The sequence below is a fragment of the Ursus americanus genome, chromosome X, assembly GCF_024610735.1.
Source record: "Ursus americanus isolate L20-20 chromosome X, mUrsAme1.1.p, whole genome shotgun sequence".
NCBI classification, from domain to species: Eukaryota; Metazoa; Chordata; class Mammalia; order Carnivora; family Ursidae; genus Ursus; species Ursus americanus.
In genome coordinates, this window is record NC_142164.1 from 32,488,686 (window position 1) to 32,505,666 (window position 16,981).

The 16,981-nt window shown below is 59.6% G+C and overlaps 1 long non-coding RNA gene across 1 annotated transcript in view; it reads right to left on the reverse strand.

Moving 5' to 3' along the window:
- LOC148106882 (uncharacterized) overlaps positions 1 to 16,749 on the reverse strand; it is an 84,311-nt gene extending 67,562 nt beyond the window's left edge. Inside the window, exon 1 of the long non-coding RNA XR_015723451.1 lies at positions 16,585 to 16,749. This is a non-coding gene — a long non-coding RNA (uncharacterized LOC148106882). The remainder of the gene's footprint in view (positions 1 to 16,584) is intronic.
- Positions 16,750 to 16,981: the final 232 nt, after the last annotated feature.

Genomic DNA, 16,981 nt, shown 5'->3' on the forward strand with positions numbered 1-16,981 from the left:
GAAGCCAGAAGCACGCACCCACCCACCCTTGCACACAGACTCACTCGCTCACATTCTCTCACACAAACACACCACCCACACGTTAGGGAACACTTAGACTCTCGCAAAATGCACACTACACTCACTCCCAAGAACAGGTAGGAAGGCGGACACACACGTCCCCCCCACACACACCCAGTGTCCCCAGGAAAGAAGGGAGACCACAGCTGGACCTCACCCTTTTCATCCTCAGGAGGTGACCTACACACCCCACAGCAAGCGCCCCAGCAGGTGAATGATGGATGTCTGCTGCTACCCCTGGCTGATTGCCCAAGGGCAGAAGGGTGCACCTGTCATCCAGGCGGACCGCTCTCCCGGCTCTAGTCCCGCTTCAACCCTTGGGGAACACTTTCGCTTTCTGCCCTACAAACGGAATAGGCCGCTTCTCCCCCCAAAAGTCTGGCCTGAGAGGCTCACCGCCTCATCCTTCCTAGGGCAGGAGTGGATATTCCATCCCACCTGTGGAAGCAACAGGCCCACTCACGACATTCTCCCCTCCCCCCCCCCACCAGGGGCCGTCTCCAGGTCTGGAGGGTCCTTTTGGTCCCTTCCCACGTGTCAGTTCTACCACCCCTTGGACACAAACCCTGCTCCCTTGGGAGACTCACGCCCCGAGAGCAGGGGCTGGGGCTGGGGCTGGGAGGGGCGGGGGGGGGGGGGGGCTGGAGAAAGGACCGCAGCGGAGGGGCCCTGTTCTGTGAACTTGGAGACATGCGTTTGGCAAACAGATGCATCCTCCCCAAGATATCCTGGCACCAGCCAAGTCGGACATGGTCCGATGGCATGCGTCCAGGCACGCCACCCCTGTCGGCCCCCCAGGGCCCATGTGAAAGAGACTAGGGCGGCCGGTGGTTGCCAGAAGGCGACGAGCGTCCGCCGCCCCGCTCAGGGCTGCCTGCGCCTCCGCGATACTCTCCTCTGACACGCGCTCGGCCCGGGCAGGCCTCACATCCAAAGGGTCATCCCGGACACTCTCGCCCGGCAGGCCTTCCAAACTGGCTGGCAGACAGTTGGACTCCACGCGCCCCCCCCTCCCCCCGCCACACCACCCCGGCTCCCCCAGGTTGAAACCCCCAGTTTCCATGTGCGACGAGTGCCACCCTCCCTAGGGATTCCCGCCAGACCACAGAGCAAAGACCCGAGCACCCTCAGAGCGCAGGCAGGAGACACGCAAGACCCCCAAGGGGAGATGCGCCCCCACGGGAAGGAAGCGCCTGGCTCCAAGAGCAGTCAACGGCCCGGATGTTCGGGATCAGGACCGCGCCAAGAGAGAGGGTAACGCCGTCGGCCCCTCGCTGAAGTGGGATGGCCTTGGGTTCGCAGCCAGCTCGCCCAGCAGAGGCCGGCCAAGGTCCCCAAGGTCCCCCACGGTGCCCAGGTCGGGACTGGTGAAAGAGGCTCCGGACATCCTGCCCGGGGACCTCCCGGCCCTCAAAGACCTCAGCCTCCGCAGTCACCGCATCGACGCCCAATTGACCACCTGCAGTCAAGAGTAGGCCAGCAAAGCCCTTGCTCCTAGCCGCGGGGCCGGGGTGAACCACGTCCTCCCCTCCGCGTGGGTACCCCAGAGGGCGGGCAGGGCCGTCAACGGTTGCATGTGCGGCAGTTGGCGCCGGGCTCTCTGGCAACGGCTGGGGGAAATGGAGATTCCGGAGGTCAATAGGCAATACCGATGGGGAGGGGCGGGGGGGGGGGGTGGCCGGCCGGGGGGGCGGGGGGCTACGGCGGGCGGCGGTTGGCCAAGAAGCAGGTGAGCGACAAAGGTCCAGGGACTGAGGCCTCTTGATCCGCTGCTCAAACCGTCCGCCCCCGCCCCCCACCAAGGAGCCCACGGCGGTTTTTCCGGGACGGTGACGTGGTGTGAGGGAGGAGAAGGGGCAATTGGCTGCCTTCAGGACTCGGTGGGGGTACTGGACTCGGTGGGGGTACTGGGGATAGCGGCCTGTGCGGCTGCGGGGTTGAGAGGCGGGGGCGGGGAACGTGCCCAAACGCAAGCGCAGTGGAAGCCGGTGGGTGGGGGGTGGGTGTGTGGGGGTGGGGAAGGCTCGCCCCACCCCGGACCCTCTTCCACGTGTGTGTCAGCTATCGGGACAGCCCGGCTCTCCACGAAGGTCGGCCCCGATGATCCAGAGCGGGAGCCTCCTTCGGGCCATGGGCAGACGGGCGCCTGACTGCGGGTGCATCTGTGGGTGCATCGGGGCAAAAGGGGCGGGGCCCCTGCCCAGGGGTGCCGCAGCCCGGCCACTCTCCACACTGATCGGTTGACGGCGGGCATCGAAGCAGGTGTGGCAATGGGACGCTGAGCCAGCGGGCCATTCCTTGTCACTGCCCTGAACACTCTGGTGGGATGTTGGTGAAGGAGGCCCAGACACTGAAGCGGGCCGATCCAGAGGCCTTGGCAGACGCAAGTCTCCGCCTAGACTTGACCGAGGGAGCACTGGGGTGTGCCTCTCGGCCAGAGAGGGGGAAGCCCCGGGAGATGGCACCGCAGCTGCCCGGTCTGCGTCAGGCAACCGCTCTTTGGGCCCCGGACGTGGTCGTGGTGGTGCTGTGGGGGGTGGGGGGGCGACGAGTGGGTGCGGCGGTGCGGGGAGGCTGCTGCTGCTGCTCCTGCTTCCACTTTCGCTACTCCCGGGACCGGCCTGTCCTTTCAGGACTCCGCTCCACGCCCCACCGTCGCACCGCCCCTCCTCCCGAGTCAACCTCAAGGCCCCTTGACACGGGGTGGCCAGGACGCACACGTGATCCTCGAACCGGACACAGGGACATCGGGGTCCCGCCACCACGCCCCCACCCCCCAGCCCTGGCAAAGGCGGCGGCCCCCAAATGCCCCTGCCGGTGTCGGTCTTTGGCGGGGCTTGCAGGGCCCCGGGTCCGCACAGGCCAATGCCGCTCTCGCCCCTAGGGGAGAGGGCACGCGGCCAAACGCCCAAGGGCCAGACGTCCAGCGCCCCTGGCCCCGCCCAGACATGGCGGCCACCAGGGTCCCGAGCCTTGGCTTCCCGTGGCCAACCCGCAGGGCACCGGCAGCCTGCGCTCTGTCCCGCTAGCCGTCCGTGGAGCCTCCCAGGTTGCCCGGGACAGCTCTGCACCTCGGGGCAGATGGGGCGGTAGGACGGAGGGCCCGTCTCCCGACCCGGCTGCGACTCCCATGTCACTCCACCCGGGAAGAGGCAGCGCGGGGCTCAAGGGATCCCCAACGAGTTCCGCTTGATGGCAGTATTGCACCACGCATGCCAACCGGCCCTTCCCCCAGGGCCTCTCCCTCCGCCCTTTGCCGAAGAAAAAAGGCCGAGCCCTGTCCACCCTGGCTCCAACATGGCGGCTCCCGCGTCTCCGCCACTCCGCCTCTCTCCTGGGGGCGCACACCCCCGCTCTTGACTTTGCGTGGAGACGAGCCTCGTCCCCTCTGCTTCCCCTTAGCCTGCCTCCCAGCCCAAACACCGAGGGCGAGGCTCCGCGAGGCCCAGCGACGTTCACCAAGGCTCCCGGCAGTGGCCACGAGCCCGTGCGGGACTCCATCCCTACCCGCGCACCCCTGCAGCACACCTCAGGGGACACACTGGTTTGGTTTCCTTTGCTTTGGTCTGGTCTGGTCTGGTCTGGTCTGGTCTTGCCGTGGGCCCAGAGCCCCAGCCACCCCCAGCAAGTCGGTACCCCGGTCCTCGGTCAGAACTCCCGGAGAGGCCAGCCTGACCCCGAGGCCCCCAGCGGCCAGACGCGAGGGGCGGCAGCGGCCCGCGGGCACCGGCCGTGGAGTCGACAATGAGGTCCACCTCCCGCGGCCAGAGGACCGAGGGGTCCCAAACACCTTCGCTTCGCCCCTGGCCTCAAGTCGACCCCACCCCCACTCGCCCGGGGATTCCGAGGAGGACCTTGGCCCACCCGGGCCAGTGTGGAGGGCGGCCTGGAGCCCCCCACGGTCGCCAAAGCGGCTCCGTGCCTGCCCCGGCCTCCATCTCCGGACAGCTCCCAACGGCTGCCACGCGAGGGGCAGGCCAGGGAGGGGCAAGCCGCACGTGCGCCCACGCTCTCGAGGACCCGCGCCTTTCCCGGCCCAGCGGTACCAGGCCCACGCACGACACTGCTGCCCTTCTTGCCCGTCAGTCGGCCCAGATCCTACGGTGGACACCTCACGGTCATGTCCAGTGCACCCAGATAACCCGCCTCTCATGCCTGGGACATAACAGAAGCCAGAAGCACGCACCCACCCACCCTTGCACACAGACTCACTCGCTCACATTCTCTCACACAAACACACCACCCACACGTTAGGGAACACTTAGACTCTCGCAAAATGCACACTACACTCACTCCCAAGAACAGGTAGGAAGGCGGACACACACGCCCCCCACACACACACCCAGTGTCCCCAGGAAAGAAGGGAGACCACAGCTGGACCTCACCCTTTTCATCCTCAGGAGGTGACCTACACACCCCACAGCAAGCGCCCCAGCAGGTGAATGATGGATGTCTGCTGCTACCCCTGGCTGATTGCCCAAGGGCAGAAGGGTGCACCTGTCATCCATGCGGACCGCTCTCCCTGCTCTAGTCCCGCTTCAACCCTTGGGGAACACTTTCGCTTTCTGCCCTACAAACGGAATAGGCCGCTTCTCCCCCCAAAAGTCTGGCCTGAGAGGCTCACCGCCTCATCCTTCCTAGGGCAGGAGTGGATATTCCATCCCACCTGTGGAAGCAACAGGCCCACTCACGACATTCTCCCCCCCCCCCCCACCAGGGGCCGTCTCCAGGTCTGGAGGGTCCTTTTGGTCCCTTCCCACGTGTCAGTTCTACCACCCCTTGGACACAAACCCTGCTCCCTTGGGAGACTCACGCCCCGAGAGCAGGGGCTGGGGCTGGGGCTGGGAGGGGCGGGGGGGGGGGGCTGGAGAAAGGACCGCAGCGGAGGGGCCCTGTTCTGTGAACTTGGAGACATGCGTTTGGCAAACAGATGCATCCTCCCCAAGATATCCTGGCACCAGCCAAGTCGGACGTGGTCCGATGGCATGCGTCCAGGCACGCCACCCCTGTCGGCCCCCCAGGGCCCATGTGAAAGAGACTAGGGCGGCCGGTGGTTGCCAGAAGGCGACGAGCGTCCGCCGCCCCGCTCAGGGCTGCCTGCGCCTCTGCGATACTCTCCTCTGACACGCGCTCGGCCCGGGCAGGCCTCACATCCAAAGGGTCATCCCGGACACTCTCGCCCGGCAGGCCTTCCAAACTGGCTGGCAGACAGTTGGACTCCACGCGCCCCCCCCCCTCCCCCCGCCACACCACCCCGGCTCCCCCAGGTTGAAACCCCCAGTTTCCATGTGCGACGAGTGCCACCCTCCCTAGGGATTCCCGCCAGACCACAGAGCAAAGACCCGAGCACCCTCAGAGCGCAGGCAGGAGACACGCAAGACCCCCAAGGGGAGATGCGCCCCCACGGGAAGGAAGCGCCTGGCTCCAAGAGCAGTCAACGGCCCGGATGTTCGGGATCAGGACCGCGCCAAGAGAGAGGGTAACGCCGTCGGCCCCTCGCTGAAGTGGGATGGCCTTGGGTTCGCAGCCAGCTCGCCCAGCAGAGGCCGGCCAAGGTCCCCAAGGTCCCCCACGGTGCCCAGGTCGGGACTGGTGAAAGAGGCTCCGGACATCCTGCCCGGGGACCTCCCGGCCCTCAAAGACCTCAGCCTCCGCAGTCACCGCATCGACGCCCAATTGACCACCTGCAGTCAAGAGTAGGCCAGCAAAGCCCTTGCTCCTAGCCGCGGGGCCGGGGTGAACCACGTCCTCCCCTCCGCGTGGGTACCCCAGAGGGCGGGCAGGGCCGTCAACGGTTGCGGGTGCGGCAGTTGGCGCCGGGCTCTCTGGCAACGGCTGGGGGAAATGGAGATTCCGGAGGTCAATAGGCAATACCGATGGGGAGGGGCGGCCGGGGGGCGGGGGGGGGGGTGGCCGGCCGGGGGGGCGGGGGGCTACGGCGGGCGGCGGTTGGCCAAGAAGCAGGTGAGCGACAAAGGTCCAGGGACTGAGGCCTCTTGATCCGCTGCTCAAACCGTCCGCCCCCGCCCCCCACCAAGGAGCCCACGGCGGTTTTTCCGGGACGGTGACGTGGTGTGAGGGAGGAGAAGGGGCAATTGGCTGCCTTCAGGACTCGGTGGGGGTACTGGACTCGGTGGGGGTACTGGGGATAGCGGCCTATTCGGCTGCGGGGTTGAGAGGCGGGGGCGGGGAACGTGCCCAAACGCACGCGCAGTGGAAGCCGGTGGGTGGGGGGGGGTGGGTGTGTGTGGGGGGGGAGGCTCGCCCCACCCCGGACCCTCTTCCACGTGTGTGTCAGCTATCGGGACAGCCCGGCTCTCCACGAAGGTCGGCCCCGATGATCCAGAGCGGGAGCCTCCTTCGGGCCATGGGCAGACGGGCGCCTGACTGCGGGTGCATCTGTGGGTGCATCGGGGCAAAAGGGGCGGGGCCCCTGCCCAGGGGTGCCGCAGCCCGGCCCTTTCGGCCGACTCTCCACACTGATCGGTTGACGGCGGGCATCGAAGCAGGTGTGGCAATGGGACGCTGAGCCAGCGGGCCATTCCTTGTCACTGCCCTGAACACTCTGGTGGGATGTTGGTGAAGGAGGCCCAGACACTGAAGCGGGCCGATCCAGAGGCCTTGGCAGACGCAAGTCTCCGCCTAGACTTGACCGAGGGAGCACTGGGGTGTGCCTCTCGGCCAGAGAGGGGGAAGCCCCGGGAGATGGCACCGCAGCTGCCCGGTCTGCGTCAGGCAACCGCTCTTTGGGCCCCGGACGTGGTCGTGGTGGTGCTGTGGGGGGTGGGGGGGCGACGAGTGGGTGCGGCGGTGCGGGGAGGCTGCTGCTGCTGCTCCTGCTTCCACTTTCGCTACTCCCGGGACCGGCCTGTCCTTTCAGGACTCCGCTCCACGCCCCACCGTCGCACCGCCCCCCTCCCGAGTCAACCTCAAGGCCCCTTGACACGGGGTGGCCAGGACGCACACGTGATCCTCGAACCGGACACAGGGACATCGGGGTCCCGCCACCACGCCCCCACCCCCCAGCCCTGGCAAAGGCGGCGGCCTCCAAATGCCCCTGCCGGTGTCGGTCTTTGGCGGGGCTTGCAGGGCCCCGGGTCCGCACAGGCCAATGCCGCTCTCGCCCCTAGGGGAGAGGGCACGCGGCCAAACGCCCAAGGGCCAGACGTCCAGCGCCCCTGGCCCCGCCCAGACATGGCGGCCACCAGGGTCCCGAGCCTTGGCTTCCCGTGGCCAACCCGCAGGGCACCGGCAGCCTGCGCTCTGTCCCGCTAGCCGTCCGTGGAGCCTCCCAGGTTGCCCGGGACAGCTCTGCACCTCGGGGCAGATGGGGCGGTAGGACGGAGGGCCCGTCTCCCGACCCGGCTGCGACTCCCATGTCACTCCACCCGGGAAGAGGCAGCGCGGGGCTCAAGGGATCCCCAACGAGTTCCGCTTGATGGCAGTATTGCACCACGCATGCCAACCGGCCCTTCCCCCAGGGCCTCTCCCTCCGCCCTTTGCCGAAGAAAAAAGGCCGAGCCCTGTCCACCCTGGCTCCAACATGGCGGCTCCCGCGTCTCCGCCACTCCGCCTCTCTCCTGGGGGCGCACACCCCCGCTCTTGACTTTGCGTGGAGACGAGCCTCGTCCCCTCTGCTTCCCCTTAGCCTGCCTCCCAGCCCAAACACCGAGGGCGAGGCTCCGCGAGGCCCAGCGACGTTCACCAAGGCTCCCGGCAGTGGCCACGAGCCCGTGCGGGACTCCATCCCTACCCGCGCACCCCTGCAGCACACCTCAGGGGACACACTGGTTTGGTTTCCTTTGCTTTGGTCTGGTCTGGTCTGGTCTTGCCGTGGGCCCAGAGCCCCAGCCACCCCCAGCAAGTCGGTACCCGGTCCTCGGTCAGAACTCCCGGAGAGGCCAGCCTGACCCCGAGGCCCCCAGCGGCCAGACGCGAGGGGCGGCAGCGGCCCGCGGGCACCGGCCGTGGAGTCGACAATGAGGTCCACCTCCCGCGGCCAGAGGACCGAGGGGTCCCAAACACCTTCGCTTCGCCCCTGGCCTCAAGTCGGCCCCACCCCCACTCGCCCGGGGATTCCGAGGAGGACCTTGGCCCACCCGGGCCAGTGTGGAGGGCGGCCTGGAGCCCCCCACGGTCGCCAAAGCGGCTCCGTGCCTGCCCCGGCCTCCATCTCCGGACAGCTCCCAACGGCTGCCACGCGAGGGGCAGGCCAGGGAGGGGCAAGCCGCACGTGCGCCCACGCTCTCGAGGACCCGCGCCTTTCCCGGCCCAGCGGTACCAGGCCCACGCACGACACTGCTGCCCTTCTTGCCCGTCAGTCGGCCCAGATCCTACGGTGGACACCTCACGGTCATGTCCAGTGCACCCAGACAACCCGCCTCTCATGCCTGGGACATAACAGAAGCCAGAAGCACGCACCCACCCACCCTTGCACACAGACTCACTCGCTCACATTCTCTCACACAAACACACCACCCACACGTTAGGGAACACTTAGACTCTCGCAAAATGCACACTACACTCACTCCCAAGAACAGGTAGGAAGGCGGACACACACGCCCCCCCCACACACACCCAGTGTCCCCCAGGAAAGAAGGGAGACCACAGCTGGACCTCACCCTTTTCATCCTCAGGAGGTGACCTACACACCCCACAGCAAGCGCCCCAGCAGGTGAATGATGGATGTCTGCTGCTACCCCTGGCTGATTGCCCAAGGGCAGAAGGGTGCACCTGTCATCCAGGCGGACCGCTCTCCCTGCTCTAGTCCCGCTTCAACCCTTGGGGAACACTTTCGCTTTCTGCCCTACAAACGGAATAGGCCGCTTCTCCCCCCAAAAGTCTGGCCTGAGAGGCTCACCGCCTCATCCTTCCTAGGGCAGGAGTGGATATTCCATCCCACCTGTGGAAGCAACAGGCCCACTCACGACATTCTCCCCTCCCCCCCCCACCAGGGGCCGTCTCCAGGTCTGGAGGGTCCTTTTGGTCCCTTCCCACGTGTCAGTTCTACCACCCCTTGGACACAAACCCTGCTCCCTTGGGAGACTCACGCCCCGAGAGCAGGGGCTGGGGCTGGGGCTGGGAGGGGCGGGGGGGGGGGGGCTGGAGAAAGGACCGCAGCGGAGGGGCCCTGTTCTGTGAACTTGGAGACATGCGTTTGGCAAACAGATGCATCCTCCCCAAGATATCCTGGCACCAGCCAAGTCGGACGTGGTCCGATGGCATGCGTCCAGGCACGCCACCCCTGTCGGCCCCCCAGGGCCCATGTGAAAGAGACTAGGGCGGCCGGTGGTTGCCAGAAGGCGACGAGCGTCCGCCGCCCCGCTCAGGGCTGCCTGCGCCTCCGCGATACTCTCCTCTGACACGCGCTCGGCCCGGGCAGGCCTCACATCCAAAGGGTCATCCCGGACACTCTCGCCCGGCAGGCCTTCCAAACTGGCTGGCAGACAGTTGGACTCCACGCGCCCCCCCCCCCCCGCCACACCACCCCGGCTCCCCCAGGTTGAAACCCCCAGTTTCCATGTGCGACGAGTGCCACCCTCCCTAGGGATTCCCGCCAGACCACAGAGCAAAGACCCGAGCACCCTCAGAGCGCAGGCAGGAGACACGCAAGACCCCCAAGGGGAGATGCGCCCCCACGGGAAGGAAGCGCCTGGCTCCAAGAGCAGTCAACGGCCCGGATGTTCGGGATCAGGACCGCGCCAAGAGAGAGGGTAACGCCGTCGGCCCCTCGCTGAAGTGGGATGGCCTTGGGTTCGCAGCCAGCTCGCCCAGCAGAGGCCGGCCAAGGTCCCCAAGGTCCCCCACGGTGCCCAGGTCGGGACTGGTGAAAGAGGCTCCGGACATCCTGCCCGGGGACCTCCCGGCCCTCAAAGACCTCAGCCTCCGCAGTCACCGCATCGACGCCCAATTGACCACCTGCAGTCAAGAGTAGGCCAGCAAAGCCCTTGCTCCTAGCCGCGGGGCCGGGGTGAACCACGTCCTCCCCTCCGCGTGGGTACCCCAGAGGGCGGGCAGGGCCGTCAACGGTTGCATGTGCGGCAGTTGGCGCCGGGCTCTCTGGCAACGGCTGGGGGAAATGGAGATTCCGGAGGTCAATAGGCAATACCGATGGGGAGGGGCGGGGGGGGGGGTGGCCGGCCGGGGGGGCGGGGGGCTACGGCGGGCGGCGGTTGGCCAAGAAGCAGGTGAGCGACAAAGGTCCAGGGACTGAGGCCTCTTGATCCGCTGCTCAAACCGTCCGCCCCCGCCCCCCACCAAGGAGCCCACGGCGGTTTTTCCGGGACGGTGACGTGGTGTGAGGGAGGAGAAGGGGCAATTGGCTGCCTTCAGGACTCGGTGGGGGTACTGGACTCGGTGGGGGTACTGGGGATAGCGGCCTGTGCGGCTGCGGGGTTGAGAGGCGGGGGCGGGGAACGTGCCCAAACGCAAGCGCAGTGGAAGCCGGTGGGTGGGGGGTGGGTGTGTTGGGGGGGGAAGGCTCGCCCCACCCCGGACCCTCTTCCACGTGTGTGTCAGCTATCGGGACAGCCCGGCTCTCCACGAAGGTCGGCCCCGATGATCCAGAGCGGGAGCCTCCTTCGGGCCATGGGCAGACGGGCGCCTGACTGCGGGTGCATCTGTGGGTGCATCGGGGCAAAAGGGGCGGGGCCCCTGCCCAGGGGTGCCGCAGCCCGGCCCTTTCGGCCGACTCTCCACACTGATCGGTTGACGGCGGGCATCGAAGCAGGTGTGGCAATGGGACGCTGAGCCAGCGGGCCATTCCTTGTCACTGCCCTGAACACTCTGGTGGGATGTTGGTGAAGGAGGCCCAGACACTGAAGCGGGCCGATCCAGAGGCCTTGGCAGACGCAAGTCTCCGCCTAGACTTGACCGAGGGAGCACTGGGGTGTGCCTCTCGGCCAGAGAGGGGGAAGCCCCGGGAGATGGCACCGCAGCTGCCCGGTCTGCGTCAGGCAACCGCTCTTTGGGCCCCGGACGTGGTCGTGGTGGTGCTGTGGGGGGTGGGGGGGCGACGAGTGGGTGCGGCGGTGCGGGGAGGCTGCTGCTGCTGCTCCTGCTTCCACTTTCGCTACTCCCGGGACCGGCCTGTCCTTTCAGGACTCCGCTCCACGCCCCACCGTCGCACCGCCCCTCCTCCCGAGTCAACCTCAAGGCCCCTTGACACGGGGTGGCCAGGACGCACACGTGATCCTCGAACCGGACACAGGGACATCGGGGTCCCGCCACCACGCCCCCACCCCCCAGCCCTGGCAAAGGCGGCGGCCCCCAAATGCCCCTGCCGGTGTCGGTCTTTGGCGGGGCTTGCAGGGCCCCGGGTCCGCACAGGCCAATGCCGCTCTCGCCCCTAGGGGAGAGGGCACGCGGCCAAACGCCCAAGGGCCAGACGTCCAGCGCCCCTGGCCCCGCCCGGGGATTCTGAGTAGGACCTTGGCCCACCCGGGCCAGTGTTGAGGGCGGCCTGCATTCCACCATGGTCACCAAAGCGGCCCCGTGCCTGTCGTGGCCTCCCTCTCTCTGCAGCTCCATAGGTTAAGCCTCTGAGGCTCAAGGTTTTTCCCTCCATGGCCTTGAATCTCTGGGTCTCTATCTTTTACAAGGGAGTTTCTAATAGACCTCAAGATTCAGGTTGTGGGTTAGGGTGATGCAACCATCCCAGTTTTTGTTGTTTGGTGTGATACATGTTGTCAAGCCAATGGAATTTTCAGTGATAGTCACCTTGAAGTCTGCAGGGAGAGCGTTGTCAGTAATTCTCTAGTTTATATTATCAGAGTAAAAGGTATTTAGTAGTGGTTGAGGCTCCCTGTCCCTTCCTCATTTAGTCAAGGTCTGAATTTTATATATTTACCTCATTTTCCGTTTACAAAGGCTAATTTTTAGGCAACAGTTACTTGTGCCCGTCTCTACGATGTGTGTGTGTATATGTATTCATGTTTGTAAAATATTTATAGAATATATTTAATACCCTTTAACTGTTTTCAAATGGTATTACTATCATTTTAGACAATTCCTAAGAGCATATTTTGCAGTGTTTACCTTTTTTTTTAAAAGATTTTATTTTTTTCTTTGACAGAGACAAAGAGAGCACTAGCAGAGGGAGAGGAAGAGGGAGAAGCATACTCCCCACTGAGCATGGTGCTGGGGAGCCATGAGTCCTATGCAGGATTTTTTTTTTTTTAAGATTTTATTTACTTATTTGACAGAGACAGCCAGCAAGAGAGGGAACACAAGCAGGGGGAGTGGGAGAGGAAGAAGCAGTCTCCTATTAGAAGAGCCTTATGTGGGGCTCGATCCCAGAACGCTGGGATCACGCCCTGAGCAGAAGGCAGATGCTTAATGACTGTGCCACCCAGGCGGGATTTTATCCCAATACCTGGTATCCTGACCAGAGCCAAAGGCAGACACTTCACGAGGGTGCATCCAGGTGCTCTGGTAACCTTCTTTTCAGTAGTGAATATATCTCTAACTAGTTAGTGTAGGAAATATAAGCATAACAGAAGTCTATTAAGGTTTTCTTTTTAATCCCCTTTAATGTCTAGGTCATTGGCTCCAGTTTTCAAATCCATCTTGTTATATATTAATAATGGCATCTACATTCCTTCAGTATGAATTGATATATTCATCTCCTGGAGTCCTTGAATCAAAGTCTGTTGACCACATTCCTGTTCTATAATAGTCTATTTGGCCCCCTTTTCCTTGGTTCCAGTCTATTCCAAATTCTTACTGTTTAGGAATTTACCTGGGACCTCGAGGATGTGGTGTACATTATCTATCTTCCTCATAACCTGTTATTAATTTTGGTGAAAAGGACATACTGAGATCATCTTTCTCAGAATTGGGTAGGGACCATGAGTTCATTTCTGACAGGAACTTGTTGCTAGTTTAATAAATAAGTTTTTAGCATTTTCCCCTACTTATTGACTTTCAAAATTTTTACAATCATAGAAGTGTATGAAAATGAGATTTAGTTTTCAGTCCACCTCCAATGAGGTGTTAAAAAATGTAGTGACATTTCAGCTGTGCAAGAATTAATATTATAATCTTCAAAACCAAAAGACAACTGACAGAATGGGGGAAGATATCTGCAAATGATACATCATATAAAGGGCTAGTATCCAAAAATCTATAAAGAACTTGTCAAACTCAACACCCAAAGAATAATCCAATCAAGAAATGGGCAGAAGACATGAACAGAGATTTCTCCAAAGAAGACATCCAAATGGCCAACAGACACATGAAAAAAAGGTCAACATCACTTGGCATCAGGGAAACACAAATCAAAACCACAATGAGATACTACCTCACACTGGTCAGAATGGCTAAAATTAAGAAGTCAGGAAATGACAGGTGTTGAAGAGGATGTGGAGAAAGGGGAACCCTCCTACACTGGTACAGTCACTCTGGAAACCAGTATGGAGGTTCCTCAAAAGGTTGAAAATGGAGCTACCTTACAACCCAGCAATTGCACTACTAGGTATTTACCCCAAAGATACAAATGTAGTGATCCAAAGGGGCATCTGCACCCCGATGTTTATAGCAGCAATGTCCACAATAGCCAAACTATGGAAAGAGCCCAGATGTCCATCGACAGATGAATGGATAAAGAAGATGTGGTTTGTATACACAATGGAATATTACACAACCATCCAAAAAAAAAATGAAATCTTGCCATTTGCAATGATGCGGATGGAACTAGAGGGTATTATACTAAGTGAAATGTCAATCAGAGAAAGACAATTATAAGATCTCACTGATATGTGGAATTTAAGAAAAAAGGCAGAGGATCATAGGGGAAGAGGAAAAAATGAAACAAGATGAAAACAGAGGGAGACAAACCATAAGAGACTCTCAATCATAGGAAACAAACTGAGGATTGCTGGGGGGGGGGTGGAAGGACAGGGTAACTGGGCAATGAACATTGGAGAGGATATGTATAGCACTGGGTATTTTATAAGACTGATGAATGACAGACCTGTACCCCTGAAACAATACATTATATGTTTTTAGTTTAATTTAAATATAATTTTCTATTTTTTAAAAATTTTAAGGCCAAACATTTGAAAGACATTGATTTATAACTTTCCCCCCAACTTTACCCAACCAAAGCTCAAAAATCTGACCCTCAGAAGGGTATAGTTCAAAATGTTTTAACCTTTTGGAGAGTGGATTATATTGTGGAGAATAAACCATTCACTGATATTGAGAAAGTTAAAAACTCTCTTGGTAACCAAAGGCTTTACTGATTTTTAAAAGCCAATTCCATGAAGAAATGGTCAGTTAAAAATAAAGTGGACAGGATTTTAACATACCAATAATCAAAGATTACATGCTTAGGCATAAACTAAACATTACGTGAAAATCTACTCAAGGGCAACCTTAAAATTCCTGAATGATAGAAAAATAGACTTTAAGAAGAATAAAGTTGTACTGTATTTTTGAATAAGGAGTCTTTATCTGATGAACATTTCAATTTTTCATCAATTCATCAATTTTTTAAAGATTTTATTTATTTATTTGACAGAGAGAACAAGCAGAGGGAGCAGCAGAGGGAGAGGGAGAAGCAGGCTCTCGGCTGAGCAGGGAGCCAGACTCCAAGGACCATGGGATCACGACCTGAGCCAAAGGCAGATTGCTAATGGACTGAGTCACCCAGGAGGCCCTTGTCAATCTATTCTAATGCTAAGAAAAATACAAAAGACTTTTAAATGTTTTGTTGTTTGTTTTCATTGTTTGTAAGGGAAAATAAACAGGCAGGAATATTTTGGAGAGTTATGACAATTGACAGCCATGTCAATTGTGAGAACTGATCTTGCCAGTTGTGAAAATAGATAGAACACAAAATCCACTAATAGACCTGAAGTCACACAAGAATTTAGTATGTAATGAGGCAGCCTCCCAAATCAGTAAGAGTGGTCTGCCTTGGAATAAAGGGGTAGCCATCTACAGTAGGCTGTTTCACAAGGCTCACAATAAACCAGGATAAACTCTACATGGAACTCCAGAGGTCCTGGAGGAAATAATGTGCACATTCCTTTATAACCCTGGAGCAGGAAAAGCCTTTGCTAACTTCGACTCAAAAGTCCGTTGAAAAAAATGGGTAAATGTGAACACACAGAATTCACCGCATTAAAGCAAAGCCATTATCAAAATTAGAAAAGCCCTGAGAGACAGGAAAAACTATTTTCAACTCACATTAGAAGTCTTCCTAACATATAGCGTGAGCTTCTAGCTATCATTTAAGGGAAAGATTAGCAACTAGCAAATAGAAAAAGACATTAACAGTTCACAAAAAAAGACTCTTAAATTTACAAAACGATTCCTCAGGCACTCGTATAACGGAGATACAAACAGAATTAACAATTCTGTATAATTTCTTATGAGTTCCCAACTAAGACCTGCCCATCTGAGGGGACTGTATTGCCTGCCATTTCCCGACCTCCCTTGGGTCTGCATTGTTTCAAGTGGCCCCAAAGTCCCCTTTACCCATGAAATGGTTATAATCCCCCTGTAAGCAAACTACTGTCCTTTGTATGAAAATCCCTGACCTTTCCTATCTCAATTGCCCTCCCTTGCCATCACCATTTCTCAGCAGAAGTCATCTGAATTTTTCAATTTTGCAAATAAGGCCAATCCTCCGCCTCACTATCAGCAAGAAGAAACAAGTGTGTGCCCCCTCCCCCAGCCTTACCAGTGGGGTCTAAAAGTAACTAGGTTAACTATTTTTCTTTTGGACTTTTAAAATCCACATATGATTTGTTTACCATACCCATAGTTTGTATTGCTATTACCTTTTATTATCTCTACTAATCTGAAGCTTCACTTTTTCTCTCATTAATAGAAGGCTAACCCCTACTTCACAAAACTTTAACTAGATTAAAACAGTAAACTAGCAGCATTTCCATCACTTGGGGAGAACCCCTGAAAATTTGGGGGCTTTTTCTTTTTCTTCCACGTGGTTAAATGCACACGTGGAAACGGGGCTATAATTTTTTTTAGGTCAAAAATTCATTCAAGGAAATACTACTTCTCTCGGGATACATTGCAAGGAGCCCTCCGTCCAAACCGACCAAGCGGAACCTCCCGCGGCCACGCAAATGCGGAGAAGGACTGGGGAGAGAGCGGAGAAGGAATCCAGGAATCCGCGGGCCCACCCGCAGCCACAGCGAAACGCTCCAGGCCCACCGGCCGGGGAGGCCCCAGGGGCGCTACGACGAGGCTCGCCCCCTACTCGCGCCAGGGCACAGAACTTAGAACTTGGGCGGCGGTACAATCCCGGCGCTCAACGCCCGACCGACGTCGCCCAAACGCCGGACCTCGCCCCGCCTCGGCCACCCCCGCCTGTCCCTCCAAGCCGGCCGGGCTGCAGGCACCGCTGGCCTAGGTCGCATGCCGGGCACAGGCTGCCCACACGCTGAGGGACAGGGAACTCCTCGGGCCCGGCAGGGCCGCCCAAACCCGACCGCCAGCCCCGGGTCCCCTCCCGTCCGAGAAAGGAAGGAAAGGCAAAGAGACAAAGGGACCCACCTGGCGGAGGCAACACGCCGTTGGCAAAGACCCTGCTGCACCCCGTCGTGCAGTCTTGGGGCACCTCGGGACCACAGCCGCACCTGTGATCCGGAATAGGAAGGCAGCACTTGCCCTCAAACCTGAGCTTCACTTCACTGTTCCTGGGAGGGGATGAGAGTTCGAAGACTCTGGCAGCTCGAGGAGTCGGAGAAATGTAGGATCCAGACCGCCAGCCCCGCCCAGCGGAGAGGTGGGACATCCTCAGAAGGTCCCGGGTACGAGAAAGGGCGGGGAGAGGCGGGAGTGAGAAAGTCCGGGGGGAAACCCGCCTAATGCCATTTGTAAAGGAGAACCAATTTTGTCCCCCTTGTAGGGTCCCTGCCAGCAAGAAAGTAAATGGTGAATGTGCTGGTCC